We start from the raw sequence: 16386 nt of genomic DNA on the forward strand, positions 1-16386 counted from the left end.
GCTTTTCTCAAGTCTGTGAATTTTTCATGAAGCAAATAGTCAAAGTCATAAAATCAAACCAAGAAAAGGACACCCAAAAGATCAGTAAATAAAATCACCCTGGTCAAGTAACTATATATATCTAAATCTTTGTTTACAAACAACGTACTTTCTTCATATTAACATGAGATAACTTCCTTTTCTACTAGGAAGGTGCAATATTTATTTTTATCCTGGGGAAAAATACCCTAACAAAAAGAATTCTTATTGTATTAATTCACTGTTCTTAATAAATATTACATAAACTATTTAATTCAATGCACAAATAATCCTTCGAAGCTCACCTTATAATAAAAATATCATTATTATGCATTTTTTTTTTTGTATTTTGAGACAGGGTCACACTGTGTCAATCATGCTGGCCTTGAACTCGTAGCAGTCCTTCTACTTCAGCCTCCCAGGTGCTAGGATTATGGGAGTGTGTCACAATACCTGACTTATTTTGTACTTTTTAACAATGTAAGAATATGAGGCTGAGATATATGAAATGACAGGTATATAATAGATTCCCCCTGAATTTTATTTATTTATTTATTTATTTATTTTATTTATTTATTTTTTTTTTCTGAATTTGATTTATACGCATTTTAACTTCATATCCCTGGACCTCACATTTCTCCCTGTTTTCCATTTTCTGTTTGTTTCTCTCTGCTAGATTTATTCTTAGTGGCCTTTATTGTCATTACAAAAGTAGCTTGTAAATGGGAAGCAAAGCAGCACATTCTGACAAAAAGCTACTTTTTTTCAGAAGGCACATAACCATCACAAATATTTTTATATTCTTGCAACATTTTACTAAGTGAGAATGATAAAGGTGTAGGCTGAATTGTACAAAACTGGTATCAGAAATGAATATAAATTTGGTAATAAAAGGGGCAGACTAGATAGCTCAGTGGACTAAAGCACCTGCTTTGGAAGAGCGCAAGGGCCAGAGTTCAATCCCTGGCCTACTGTGCTGGTTCCGACCTCCGGGTATGCTGAGATGGTGATTGAGACTGGGTATAGTGATCAGCATTTATATTCTTATCCTGGGGAAAAATACACTCTTATTGTATGAATTCACTGTTCTTAATAATTCCTTCTCTTGGGAAGCTGAAAACAGGAGAATCACTGCAAGTCCGGTCTACATAGTGAGACACTGTGCATCCTATATACCGTGTACTAAAAATTAAACTAAATAAATTAATAAATAAATTAGGTAATAAAGCATTGAAACACCGCAGTCAAATATTTCCACATGGTTGCATCATTAGCTTTGAAAAACTTACAAAAATATTTTGTGGTGTTTGTTTTATACACTTATATTCTTTCTGTTGAGTTGGTACATGCATCTTATATATCTTTTTGAGTTTATGAATTCATATGCATAGGATCGTATTTATTTTCTTACTTATCCTGATTTCTTTTTTTTTGTTTTTCAAAATAGTTTGGAATTCAATGTAATTTATTAAAACTGGAAAAATTATTTAGAGGAAAATAAGAAATGATGTTGACTAGTTAAAAAAATAAAAGAACTAAAGTCTTGTTTTTGAAACTAGTTCAGATGGAATGAAATCTGCTTCGCATATTGTTTACTGGTTAATGTCTTTTTCAGACTTCTCAGCTGTAAGGTTATGGAGCTGCAAAGACATTTCATGAGATTTAAGTATGTTGTCTCTAAAGCCAATGCAAAACCTTTGCATGGTCATGAGGTGGGTACTCATGCACTTACAGGTTGTAGTTGTCTTTATTGTTCTTTTCATACGTGTCATAAAATAGAGTTTGACTTTGTCACATGATGCGAAATGAAACTGTTGAAATGATTACTTTTTTATTGTTCTTGTATGTCTGACAGATTACTACAAAAGATTAACTCTGTCTCTGCCTTAAGAAAGATGACACTGTAACAAATATTCTCGATATATATATATATATATATATTTATATAGTTATATATAAGATAGATAGAGATAGATAGATAGATAGATAGATATAGTTTTTTTAATGGAACTGGGGAATGAAGTCAGGCTCTTGTGATCACCAGGCAAAAACTTATTCTACTGAGTTATCTTCCCAGTCCCAAGTTATATTTTAATAATTTTTATAAATAACTGGACAGCAGGGTTTTATCCCTGGAATGCACTGCAGTCCCTGCTCACCAGGGTGCCCTGAGACAGTAATTGAGACAGAGCATGGTGGTGCACACCTGTAATCCCAGCACTTGGGAGGCTGAAAACAGGGGGATCACTACAGGTCTGATCTGTGTAGTGAGATACCGTAGGCTCTGTACTAAATATATAAAAAAAGAAATAACTGGAAAGATTCCATGTAATGTAAAACAGATTAAGGTAATCATTCAAAACTACTGCTCCTGTTTTCTAGCACCCTCATGAGAGAGAAATTTAGGTGATTAGTTTTAGCTTGTCTAGTTTGAATCTCTGCAAATTTATGGGAAACCCTCAGTGTGAATTACCAACATCCTCTAGTTATGTAATACTGCAACTCTGTGATTGTCATCCTTTACACTAATCTTTAATTTTATCAATCTATAGCTCTTTGATCAAGAATCTGCCTATTGAGGGGCCAGGGAGATGGCTCTGTGGAATAAGCGCTTCCCTGGCAAGCGCAAGGACTTGAGTTCAATCCCCAGTTCCACCAAAAAAATAAAAAATAAAAAAAAAGAATCTGCCTATTGAATATAATTTATTAACACCTAAGTACCAACTTCCTATTTTTCCACAATGTATCTATTTTTAAGCAATAGAACTTTACACATATGTATTCATAATTTACATTGAGATGATTATTAAACTGTGCAAAGGATCTAACACTGTTGTTGAAAATAGAAGAGGACAGGAAAGTTCAGACCTATGGGGTGCTGAACATGATATATTCTTTTGTCATATGTGTCTGCTATTAATTCTATAATTATTCCCTTGAGTAAATCCCTAAAGAAAGACTGAGGACTGTTGTGTGAATAACACAATGTTTGTCATGAAAGTTCATAGGGGAAGAAAGTTGTTCCTTTCTTCTGAGACAACACAGCAAATTGACTGGCACACACGCACGCACGCACACACACACACACACACACACACACACACACACGCATGCACACGCACACTGCAGCCATACCTACTGGAGTTCCTCATTAATCCAAGGCTGTTTCTTTGTGACATTCACTGTCAACACACTGGTGGAATTAATTATTGCTTTGCTGTTCCCTAACATTTTCTTGAAATCTACAGAGAGCCCTCTCTGCTCCTGTTGTACACTCAAATCCACTTTTTCTCAACCAAAATGATCTCACAAAAACCAGCAATGGGAATGATTTCACAGCCATGAAATAATTTTCAGAAATTCCTTCTTAACTATTGTGTGATTAGCAAAATTCCAGTTTTAATGTCTGTATAAATGCTGAACATTTTACCCTGCAGTAGCTTATGCGTACTTCATAAAAAGGCATGAATTTCTTGTACAGTAACAACCTAGACTGGACTTAAATCTTGCTATAGTTCTAAGTGCATATATAATTATGAAAATTGTACCCTGTTGAGTTTTATTGATTAATATTTTTGTCTCAGAACCGTATATACACATTCATTTTATAATTTACATTCTAAAGCAAGTTCTGCTGTGAGAAGTATAAAACAATGTTTTAAATCTGTCAATTCAAGTGTATATTTTAGTTTTCTAGGGCAAACCAATCAGTTGAAAAGTACACTTTACAAACTTTAGTGGGAATTATATGCGTTTAGTGCACAAATATGATATCTGAGGAATTTTGTTCATCGTTTCTGGGGAGATTTAGAATTTCTACAGAGAACAGGCTATTGTAGTAAGAGTCAAGGCTTTGCTCCAGTTGAAGGAAATATTTTATTCTTTCTCCTCTTTGTTTTAGAACTTCAGGAAACAATGAAAAATACAGGTTCAGGAGAAACCAGTATGGGCACCTTTAACCTGTAGCAATATAGTTTATTTCCTTCAATTCAAAGGAGCCTATAGTCCCCTCAAATTATTTCTCCTAAGCAGAAAATTTCTTTATACTCAGGGGTTGTAAAAATTATTTTTGAGTCAAAGTATCATATTTTAGTCAAAACCTATATCCTTCCCTCAAAAAATCTATGACATGTTTAAGCAGCTGGTGGATGTTAAAGGAAAATTTGACATTTTCTAAAAATAAAAGTGTTTATACAATTGAAATACAGAAAATGAAATACAAGAACTGGAATTACGCAGTACTGTGCAATCACCATTCACAGTCATCATTTTTCTCAACTACACAGACACACGCAGACACTCCTAGTCCCAAACTCTATCAAGGAGTTAGCTATGGCTCTGTCACAGCCTCAGCCTCTGAAATAAAACCCAGACCTTAATAGTGTAGATAAAGCACTCTATGCGATCAGTTCCACGGGTGAGGACTGATTCATATCAGCACCATCCCTATAGGGTTTTTCGTAATGACTTCACCAATATTCTCACTTGTGTCAATAAAACTATTTCGTATTGTCTCAGCCACATTTCCCTGACTCCTTTAAAATCATGTTGTATGTGATCTTATTGATCTACACTTAAATTTAAACACACTAATAAAATTATCTTGAAGACTTTTTTTTTCCCAAGAAAATTTACATAGTCATCTCTGCCCCTGCAAGAAATACTTACCTAAGTCAGATACTGAGGAGGTCTATGATCACAACATCACAACCCAGATGTGGTGGTTTAAGAGATAAAGAACAGTTGAAGAAAACTTGCTATTTTTCTTAGGTGAGAGGCATTGGAAAGCTACAGATAAATTAGATAGCCTTACTATTAACTCCAGGCAGTGCCAACAACTGGCAATATGGCATCATCAATCACCTTTCTGTCTGTTCTTTGTGTATCTTCTTGAAATTTCTTTAGCAATACAACCAACACTGAAGGCAAAAACAAGACAATAACATTGTGTTACACAGTCATAAATTCACAGACATTATGAACATGAACTACAGAAACTTTTCTCTCACTCTGTTATTTAATTTCTCTGGCTTCTGTGGTGCTTATGCTTTTGATAGGTACAGAATCTATTTTTGCTTTCTCTGAGGAATTTTCAGTGTTGTCTTTGTGATAAAATACCCAGTTAGTGAGCTGTCATGATCAGAACCCCGGTATGAGACTTGTTTTTGTTATTTTACTAGTTTTTGTATTAAAATAGTATTCTAGCTGAATACCTATGAGTGCATCAAAAGCTCAAGCTTAAACCTGAAAATCTTTTAAAAAGTCTTCAGTTTAGCATGAAAATTTGTACTTCATCCCTTCTGCCATCGGGTTTCAGACTCCATGGAAGACATGTTGAAGTATATGCACTGGAAACTAATGAAAGACACACTTTATACACCGAATGATGCAGTTTAGATCTGGATAATCAGTGAGAACTGGGAAATAATAGGATGGGTAACCAAATGAGCTGGAAGAAAGCAGCGACTTGGGAAGTGAATTGTGCACCTTTTTAGCTAAATTAATTTTTATGCCTTAGTTCCTTGGTGCTAATAACCATCCCCAACTTATTGTGTTTTAAGTCTCAAATGAATTAATATGTACAACAAAGAATAGCCAGCAGAATGTAAAACTATGCATTTAAATAAACTGGCTTTCCTAATAGTTCTTAGGCTTTAAGATTATAATTTATCTCTTCTACTAAATGGACTCCAATAATTCTTACCTTATGTCCTGGTCCACAACCTAGCTGCACTAAGACAGAGGGGGTAGATTCCTGAGAGACCAAAAAAATACTTAGAGATAGTGTACAAACCATAGATCTTATTAAAATTTACTTAAAGGGAGAGTCCAAAGGCAGGTCGATAGATGTATTTTGTCCTTGCAGAGGGTGGACTTTTATGGCTTCATCTGTGTAGGCCACTAACATAATTATTTTACTTCATTTCTTTGTATAAACAGAATTATAAGTAACAGTTACCATTAGCCTGGCTTATATGAAGAAAAGAATAATTCTTATAGATACACTTGCCCAGTTTTTCGTGCACATGTGAGGTCATCTTTTCCTTCAGAAAATATTGATTCTGACACTCTAGTCCAGACTTAATTCATTGTACCTTTGACTTACCTAAAAGTATCAGGAATAGAAAAGGGCACTTCAGGGATATTTTAATTTGTGGCTCAATTTGTTAATGTGGAGTCTTAGAGATTGTGGAGGCAGGGCACAAGGGGCTGACAGGAACACTGAAGCACATGGTGAGACTAGGAAGACACTCCAGTACTCAGATTTTCACAGCTACCTACAATTGGAGTGTAAATGACTATCAGGAAACCCTCTGATACAACCCCACATATTTCTTGCTCTGCCTGCTACTTCTATTATTTAGAACATGGAAAAAGCTAGGAACAGAAGAGTGCAAAGTGCCCATCACTTCCACAAACCTGATATGAATTTTTTCTCTGTTGGTAAACATTGACCCTAGGTTCTAAGTAGGGGCTTCAGCTATACATGTTGCTGCTGCCTTAAATAATACTTGTACAACCATAGCTTTGATTAATGAAGAAACCACCCAAATACGAAGGGCTGTAATTCAGGACAGCATGGCACTGTATGTGCTGACTACAGCACAAAGAAATACCTCTGTCTCCACAGAGAGTTGTGTATCTATCACTGAAAATTCTTATAATGTGTCCTTAGTTCTACCTGAATAAATAAACCCTCATTATGACTACAGAAAGATTTAGTACTGATTCTATTTTTTACTTGACTATAATCTCTTCCTGTTTTCTGGAGGTAAGTTTGATTAGACATCCTTGCTTTTTTAATAGTACTTTTTAATGTATTTAGTACAGGGTCTACAGGGTCTTATTACACAGATTATTACACAGTGATCCTCCTGTTTTCAGCCTCCTAAGCGCAGGAATTAGAGACATGCATGACCATGTCCAGTCTCAATCTTCTCAGTATGCCCTGGGGATGGGGCCACTACAGCATGACGGGGTCAAAACCTGTCTGCCTAGGTAGTGGTTTTAGTCTGCTGAGCTATCTGGCCAGCCCTTAATAGGACTGGCTTTAACTTATTACTTTTTGTATTTTTGGGGGAACTTTGAAACATTGTGGAAGTTGAGAACAGTGTGATTGTAAGGATACTGGTCTACATGGCAGGGGCTTATATTAACATTGCAAAAAAGGAGGAAGAACATCAAACGCTACTATTAAGTCATGCTTTATTTATTTTCTATTTATTTATTTATTTTTTGCCCATTACTCTTCAGGACACTTTGTAATTCATTTGTTTTCTCTTTTATCTCCAGTCTTATGATCTGCTCCCAAATGAATCTAGCTTGTAACCCAAGAAACAGGGTGACCTATGAAGAAGTTCAGGAGTAGGCCAGAGCTCCATAATTCTGTCCTAAAGGTTTACGGAGGACAGTAGATTTCACTTCTTGTGTAAAAATCTCATGATGTGGTGTGTTACATAAGTAGCATGCTTCATTGCTAGCTCCTTTAGAAAGTCGTAAAATTCTTCCACAGACTGCTATCATGGGGTGTCTCAAGTAAATCCCCCTGCTGAGGCTAAACACATTTACAGATAGTTATCAGCCAAGCCAGAAAGGTGACTGTGCAGTGCTGTTCAATTATTGTGGTACCGACACTAAAGCACTTGGCATGGTATGCAGAGTGCATATGGCCACTGAGCAAGCTTCTTCATTTCACTTCCTGATAAGACTAAGCCTGTTCTATCAGTGTTCCAAAGCCCAGCAACCAGCCTGCCAAACTTGCTGTAGATTTTGCTTAAACTTTTGTCTTACATCTCCTAGTTTTCTAGCAGTAAGTCCCTATGGTGATGTACTTGTGTTTAAAAGAGGAGGTAAATTCATAGCAACACCATTGTCAGTTGTGGTTCTGATATCGACTTTGGAATTAAAAATAGCCAGATCTGGGCCAGTGAGATAGCTCAGTGGACTAAGAGCCTGTTTAGGCAAGCACAGGGACTGTAGTTCAATCCCTGGTACCATGTGCTACACCCACCATGCCCTCGGGCAAGCTGAGCCAGGGACAAAGTCCAGGCTTGGTGGTGCATGCCTGTAATCCTATTTTCTGAGGAGCTTGAAAGCAGGAGGATCAGTACAAGTAGGTGCTGCGAGTCTGAGCTGCACAGTGAGACCTTGTATTTAGCATAGAGTGTACAGGGTCTCACTACACAGATTGGACTTATAGTGATCCTCCTGTTTTCAGCCTCCCAAACACTGGGATTACAGGTGTGCACCGCCACATCCAGTCTCAATGCTGTCTCAGCATACCTTGGGGGCGGTGCTGACCTGCACTCCGGGTATTTAACTCCAGTCCCTGCATCTGCCTAAGCAGGCCCTTTAGTCTGCTGAGATATCTTGACAAACTCTCCAAATATATAAAATTAAAAATAAATAAATAAGTAAAAGAGCAGCCAGACCCACCAAACTAGTGCTGAAGAGACTTACTCCAGTTCTCTTTCAAGGAGCTGTGTTAGTGTAAGTCAGACTCACAACTGAGTATCTATTGTCCCAGCCCTCATTGAAGCAATGTCTCCCTTTAAATTCACCAGTGCATCTAGACAGTTTCTAAATTTTCATTAGCATTTCTCACAAAAGCAAATAGTGACTTAATAGTATAAGCTTCTGTGTTAGTTCCTCCTGCTATTCTTATTTAACTGGGAGAGTCCAGAGGCAACCAGGTGGACAACACTCCACATACTCTCCTCTGTGGAGATGGAATTTACAGCCAAGGTGCATACACATTACTATTCTTAATTTGCTTTTTTTCCACTAAATGAGTAGCATTTCTCCAAAGGAGCTGCCTTGAAGATACATGCAGAAATTAATAATTCTTAGGGACCTCACCTGCTTGTCCAATTGCCCAAATACATGCGAGTGAGCTTTGCTCTTTCAGAGGAAACTTACTCAGTTTCCAGACCAGAACTATTTTCATTGTCCCATATTTATTCCCAGGTAGTGTCTTGGAAACTAAAAGGACAGTTCAGAGGCATAGTGTTTGATTTCTGATCTCCTCTGGAAGGATTGTATACTGCACTCTTTAATTTTACCTAAGAGAACTTCAGTACATCCAAATATAATATACATTTTGCCAAACTATGTATACTGCAAAAGATATTTTGGTGATTTAAAACATTATACATTTAATTTTTAGTCATTAGTATAGTAAAGAGCATGTGCACAGTTCTTAAATGTTATTATCGTCATTTCAGTTATTCCATTCCAGAAAATAGATATATTTCCTACCTAGAAAAAAAAAACTGATTGCATGACATTTTCATGAACTTTGTAGGAAGATAAAAGCCAATATAAAATAATAAACTCCAATTTACAGAAAATTGAAAAACACAGATTATATGGTAAGACCAATAACCGAAGCATAAATAGATCAAAATGCATTTACATGATCATGGAAATATTGCAGGAAGAAGTACAATTTAAGTTTAATATTGAAGATCAAGTAAAGTATACTTCTGGTTATTTGTACAAGAAGTTTAAAGTCAAATTTAAGAACAATTTAGAAATTTATGACCCTGGTTTGGGGGGGAGGTCAGCTGAGCACTAACATAAATACTAGTGACTCTGATGATTCTTCTTTTTCTCAACAGATTTCATTCTTTGTTTAGCTTTCCTCAAGAATTCAACATGATTGCAGGAATCTTGCAGGACTAGCTACAGCACTAATTGATGTTTGCTGTAATATTCCTTAACAGAATGAAGCACTTAAAATGACCTGTTTCTGACTGAGGTAATTAAGTATGTGATTTTCATGTTTTGCACATAGAGAAAACTGTGAGAGGAAAATTGATCCATGTGTAAGAGTTTCCCATGAAAGTTGAATTTTTTATTGCGAGAATGTCATAATGACTTACCTGCTGCCCCTTTTTCTTTTGGTATGAGGGATTGAACTCAAGACCTTGTGCTTGCCAGGCAGGCATGTAAGACACTGAACTATCTCCCGGCCCTGCTTTCATTTGAACTATCCTTTCAAGACCACTTATGAATTGAATAACTTTAGAAAATAAAATAATTATATTCAGAACAATGAGAAGATTATACATGATGCCTTCTTATCTCTCATTATTCAGTTCAAAAACATCAGAAAATTTGTAAATACTTCCTTAAAAGTATAGCCACAAATTAACATCTTCATTTTGTGGTGAGCCCCCGCTAAAGTCCCTACTCCCTGACCCCAAGAGAAAGCGCAAAGGCAATTCCCCATTACTGCAAATTATGCAGTCGAGTTCCCTACATTTGAGGAAGTTGTAGGGTTTGGCATGTCTGTAGTTTCCTGAGGAAACCATCTTTTTTTTTCATGGTATCTTCCCTGCTAGGTAAATATTTTGTTTGGTAAATCTATAGAATCACCTTTTGCCTGGCTCAAGGACAAATAGTTCCCTTTCTCCACCTTGTTCTCTTACCTCTCTACAACTAACTTGCACCATAGATTGAGATTAGTCTTGTAAAAATATAATTCAAATGTTTCCCAAGAAGATCTAGCAATCTCCTATTCTCATTATTTCTCTGATCTTTTTTTCTCACTATTCTTCCTAGTCATTTTGTTTTAGCCACGTTGGCTTCTGTACTAATCCTAAAACTAGGTGAAATAACCCTTCAGGTCTCTCCATTGTAATTTTTCTTAAAAGTTTCTTTCAGTATTCCCATGAATAACTTCCTCCTGTTTTGTAAGTCTTTATCAATATATTCTATTTTCAATGTAATATAGTCCCCCACCAATTTCCTTTCATCATAATCCAGTCCCTTCAAGTCTATTTCTTTCTTGATTCCCCATGAGAGTTAACTTTCTCATACTCTAAATAGTTTACTGTAGATTCTTTATTCCTCTACTACAACCTAAAACTAACAATGGAATATTTTCATTGATATTTCCAAAGCAACCAGTGCAGTTAATGAATGCATAATCAGTGCACAAGACAAGCAATCTAATGAGTGATAAATGTATCTTGCTTGAGCTTATTAGTGGAAGAAAGCATAACATACATATCTATGTGCAATATATGAAAAAATTGCTGATTATGATTATGCTACTCATATTTTGCTTACTTGAGACATATTTTAACATGTTTCAGAATGCTCCTAGCAAGGTAAAGCTTTCTCAGTACTATTGAAGCTTCTTGTACAACGCTGGTCATGGGCTAAGAATATTTAAAGTCCCCGGGAGATTTGACCTTTGTTCAAAAAGCCCTATTGGAACTGATTAGCAATGCTTTCTCACTGAAGACAGAAATCATGGAGTCACCTACAGAATACACAGTGAACGTGTCTTGACTGCTTGCCGCATATTTTTCTCTTCCTCTTAGGAACATAGTTACGAGGATTCAGGTTACAGCTCGCCACATTCCTTTTAATCAACCTTTTTCCAATTTTTATTTTGTGATTTTATCCTAGAGTCCCATCTGCTTTAACTTTACAGAATCTCACACATGTTTTTTAAAAGTTACATGGATAATTATTTGTTTTGGAAGAAAGCAAAACTGTGATTTCATGAAGTTATTAAACAAGGAAATCCAGAAGCAAAATTTGTGATTCACTCACCTTTTCTAAATACATAGTAATAGAGACATAAAGAGGGATAGAGATAGTATATAAATCAAATAAGAATATTATAATCAAAGATCAAGACATTAATTAAATTACACTACTAAAAAAAGTAAAAACAAAGTGGAAGAAAAAGAATCAGAAATGCAAATACCATATCCTGAATTAATCAGGAAATATATTTAATTCAAGAACTATAATAAAATGCAAAATATCAGCACATGTTTTATTGAGAATATTAAATACATAAAATGAAAACAGATAAACTGAAAAATTTAAAGAAATTATACAGAAAACAATGTATGGGAAAAATAGAACTAGTTCATAAATACTATGCAGTATATGCCTCACACATCTAAATTAATTGGTTTATTCAATAATTTAATTATATGCACATGTGGTACAGATATACATCTTATTATTTATAATCACTACAAAATTTAGAATTTGCCTAAATATTAGAATTAAACAAATATGAGGAGTAAAGATGCTATAATTTGGGTATTTTTGAATGATATACTCTTTAAAGTGAAGGCTGAACTCTCCATTATTTGTGAATATTTTATTATTTTGATCATACAAATTAGAAAAAGAAATCAATGAATTATAATTGATTATAATTAATTATAATAAATTATATGTCTGAAGAAGTATATTTTATTTACTCTATAGAAAACTGATCACTAACCCTATAGATTTTCCTGATGTTTGTTCATTAGTGAGATATAGCATATGTTAAATATGGTTTCCAATTTTCATAAACTACTAACAATGTATTTATACTTGGTTGATGTTTTATTTTTTCCATCAGAGATAGATACACTTTAATCAATCTTTGCCATAAGTCCAGTTCTTTCTTTCCATACTTATAATAGCTAGGATTATAAGTCATGAAATCATCCATCTCCAGAAGAATGTTGAAGTTGATTGAGCCTTAAGGAACATGCATTTTGATTGCAAGATTTTTATCTATGAAATAAATAAGTGTGTGATATTTTGAGTTAATTTCAAAGGTTATCTATCTTATGATAAACTGATCACATTCAGAAATCACTGGTTTTCCAACAGAGATAGTTTATGCATAGCCTTAAGATATGTAATATTTATACCAGTGAAGATAAGATTAAGATATTTTTACCTCATCATATATTCTACAGTTCGGGTTTTTTAAAGTGGCATAATGCAGTGCAGGACGCATTTTATAAAATTATTTTATAATGAATCACCCAATGCATCATATAGATAGAGTGCCAAAAATCTGTCCACACACTAAAGACCAAAGAATCCAGCTGAGGGACTGAATCCTATGGTAACATCTTGCTGGGGCCCAGCTGAAAACCTGGAACTCATAACAAAGCCTCCTACAGTGGGCCTGGGGAGATAGTTCAGTAGATTAAGTGCTTGTCTGGCCAGTGCAAGGGCCTGAGTTTAATCCCCGGTTCCACCAAAACAACAACAACAACAACAACAACAACAACAACAACAACAACAAAACCAAAGCCTCCCACAAGTCCAACTGGAGGCCAAAAGCCCATAACAATGTCTTATGCAGAATCACTTCACAGATTTGAGCTGGGAAGGCCAAAAGGTCAGTGGTGGAAGCTAGAAAATCTGCTCCAGTAGGATGAAGTTACTGTGCCAGAAGACTGAGGGACCTGAGCTGGAGCCAGGAGGCAATGCTCAAGGTAAGAGCCAGAGTGCCCTCAAATATACCACAGTCATCCTCAGTGACAGTGAGGTCCTGAGAGCCTCTGAGGAGGAGGAAAGCTGAGCTCCCGTCGGGAAAGCCAATAGGACAAGGTTCTCTAGGACACTGAACAGTGCACCATCTTCTCTGGAAATCTGAAGCGATGCTCAAGGTGAGGACCAGAGCTCCCTCAAAGTGAATTGTAGTCATCCTCAGAGAGAGAAGGTCCCAAACTTCTCCTCCAATGAGAAAAATCAAGATCACCAGGAAAGCCAGCATGACAAAGTCCTCCAAGGGAACCAACAGTTATTTACAGCTTCAGACAGCACCCAACAGCCTCTGCCTCTTATGCTGATACCAGCAATTCCAAAATGGGCCTCCCACACCCAGCATGCATTGGTTTGGTCCAGCTAATTGTAAAAAGTTGATTAGCAGTTGGCATTCCACCATAATATACTTTGAAATTTCCTTCTCTTTTTGTTTTTTTATACATATGTTTAATCACATCACAAATTGATAATAGTTGTAAAGGATCATTTAAGATATTATTTGTTAATTCTCACTGGAAGTGCCATCATAATCCTGCAGTACTCTTACCTATTACTAGAGACTGTAAAAGAAATGGACACTGGAGGAGAATCATCCATTATTTCTCCTCAGATGAATTATCATCCTTATTTAAGTCAGTTATTTTCCTTTAATTTATTTATTTTTGAAGCAAATCCCATGGTTCTTTTTCTAAATTAAAAATTTAATATAAACTAAACACATCACATGAAACACATATAGCATAATAATATGGACAAGATCTTGAACCAATAATGTTTCATTACACTGGATTTTTAAAATTAATTTTATTGTCATAATAAAAGTCAAGTTCATAAATATGTCATGAATTCTACCATAGTTAGAAGTATGATGTCAGATGCACAGATAAGAGATGATGAAATTAGAACAGATTGGCACATATTACACCCAAACCTGGCTTGATAAAAATAGTGATTAGCTCTCATTTGAATGCTAAAGTTATCTTATCTGCACAAGACCCCAAAGTATTGTCCTCTTCTGTTCATGAAGATAGGTTATTATACGTGCTAATAAGATCCAGGATGATTCAAAGAAAGTTACAACTTCTGTAAACTTAAATGGAAGTGTTTGTATTTATTTTACATGATATCTATAGGTTTAAATGTCAGTGTACATAAAGTCATATCATGGTATCTGCTAACCAATTATTCTGTATTTATTTACTCACTTTAATTTTTAAGCTTCTCTGAATATGTCTGCTTACTAAATATTGCTCTCTTAATTAACTTTTCTTCTCAGAAATTATTAAGCCTTCTGGAAAGTTGAGTCACGTCGTCCTCTAACTACTCTCAGTGTCTTGCTTGAGTCTCTTTCATACTAGTTTGTCTTCATCATTAAATGTTTTTGACAGAGTAATTGGTCCTGCTGTGCTGCACAACCTGCAGAATTCCCTCTTACATAATAAACACACAAGCACACACATATGCATACATGTGTATGTGTGTTTATTATGTAATATATATGTATATTCACATAGACCAAAATAACTTGATACTATAAATAATTTGAACTTATTAACGATGTCATGGTGCCATGTTTACAAAATGTCTTTCTAATTAAATAGAAATATTTGGTTTTATTGTTCTTCCTCCTAAGTATGTCTCTAAGTCGTGTGCGTTTGTGATTCTCAGTATCATCACACTTTCAAGGAAGACTGTTAGTTAGAACTCGAAGGTTCCTTCCCAAAGCACACACATGTATCTGTGAATTTTGAATTTCACAGCTTATAGAACTATGGGACAATACATTACTACTCTATAACCTATCTAGTCTAGGATATTCTGTGTTAGTACAAAATTAGCAGAGAAAAATAAGGCAAGTATAGTTACATTGAATTCATTCCTAATATTTGCCACTGTTATCAGAACCTGTTGTTCAAATTTTATACAAATTGATTTGCCTCTGTTATACTTTATTTCAAGATGTAAAATTTAATCTCAAGAGCCAAGCCAAAATGCTAACATGCTAAAATTAAATTGTAGGATGATTCTGTACACAACTTCTAATTATATATATATATATATATATGCAGATGAAAGATTCTTTTTTAGATAATGAGTTATATTAGTTATTACTATGCTTTATCTAAAAGTTCTTTTTTAGATAATGAGTTATATTAGTTATTACTATGCTTTGATACTGCAAAGTCATCTTGTGATCTACATTACAAATTTTGTTTGTTTCAATTGTTATATCTGAATACTTCAGTTGAATCTTGCTACATCTAAATGGACAAAGAAGAAGCCTTATATTATATTTAAAGCTTAGGTTATCGATTTTTTAAATTATCATCTGAAGCTAAAAGAAAATATTTGGTTTACAGTGTAGGAAAATATGAGAAAGAATTAGATCTCATTTCAATGTCTATTTTTTAATGTATACTTTTGCAGTTATTTACTTAGATGGAAGGTATCTTTCTTCTTTTATATACTTTACTGGTAATATCATCTATTATTATTTGAAAGAATAAATATATACTTTGATAATTCCTGAGGATACTAAAAAGATTAACCACAAATGTGGTTATGAATAAAATAAAAATAAAAATAAACTCACACAGCAGTAGAAATCTTCCCTAAGAAAAATGATAGAAATTGAACAATGGGGCCAATAAATTTAATACTGTTGTCTTAAAATTAGTTGTCCAGGTTACCAGATATGAGTGTGCAAAATTTGTAAAAGTTATAAAAAATTAAATGGATTGAAAAAGTTAAGTGCTAACAACTTTCAGTAAACCAGCAGAAATCCGCTATATAATTATCCAAGCTATCCTACACATATACATATATTTTTTCTCTTTCTTCTCGCTTTTCTCCTTTTCCTCATTCCAGCTATTCCATCCCTTTGATCAATTTCTGTCCCCTTTATATCATCTATTTTGACTTTCACATTTTATTTACTCTTTCAAGTTTTTATACTAGAAAGAAAATACAATGTTTACACATGGAAGGACTAATTCATTTCTTCTTTTTTTCTTTTTCTTTCTTTCTTTATTCTTTTTTATTATTAATAATTTTATTGAG

At 34.6% G+C, this 16386-nt stretch overlaps 1 pseudogene; it reads right to left on the reverse strand.

The window, feature by feature from the left end:
• Positions 1-10224: 10224 nt before the first annotated feature.
• LOC111815853 lies at positions 10225-10372 on the reverse strand (annotated as a pseudogene).
• Positions 10373-16386: the final 6014 nt, after the last annotated feature.

Source organism: Octodon degus, unplaced genomic scaffold, assembly GCF_000260255.1.
Source record: "Octodon degus isolate 3935 unplaced genomic scaffold, OctDeg1.0 scaffold00022, whole genome shotgun sequence".
NCBI lineage: Eukaryota > Metazoa > Chordata > Mammalia > Rodentia > Octodontidae > Octodon > Octodon degus.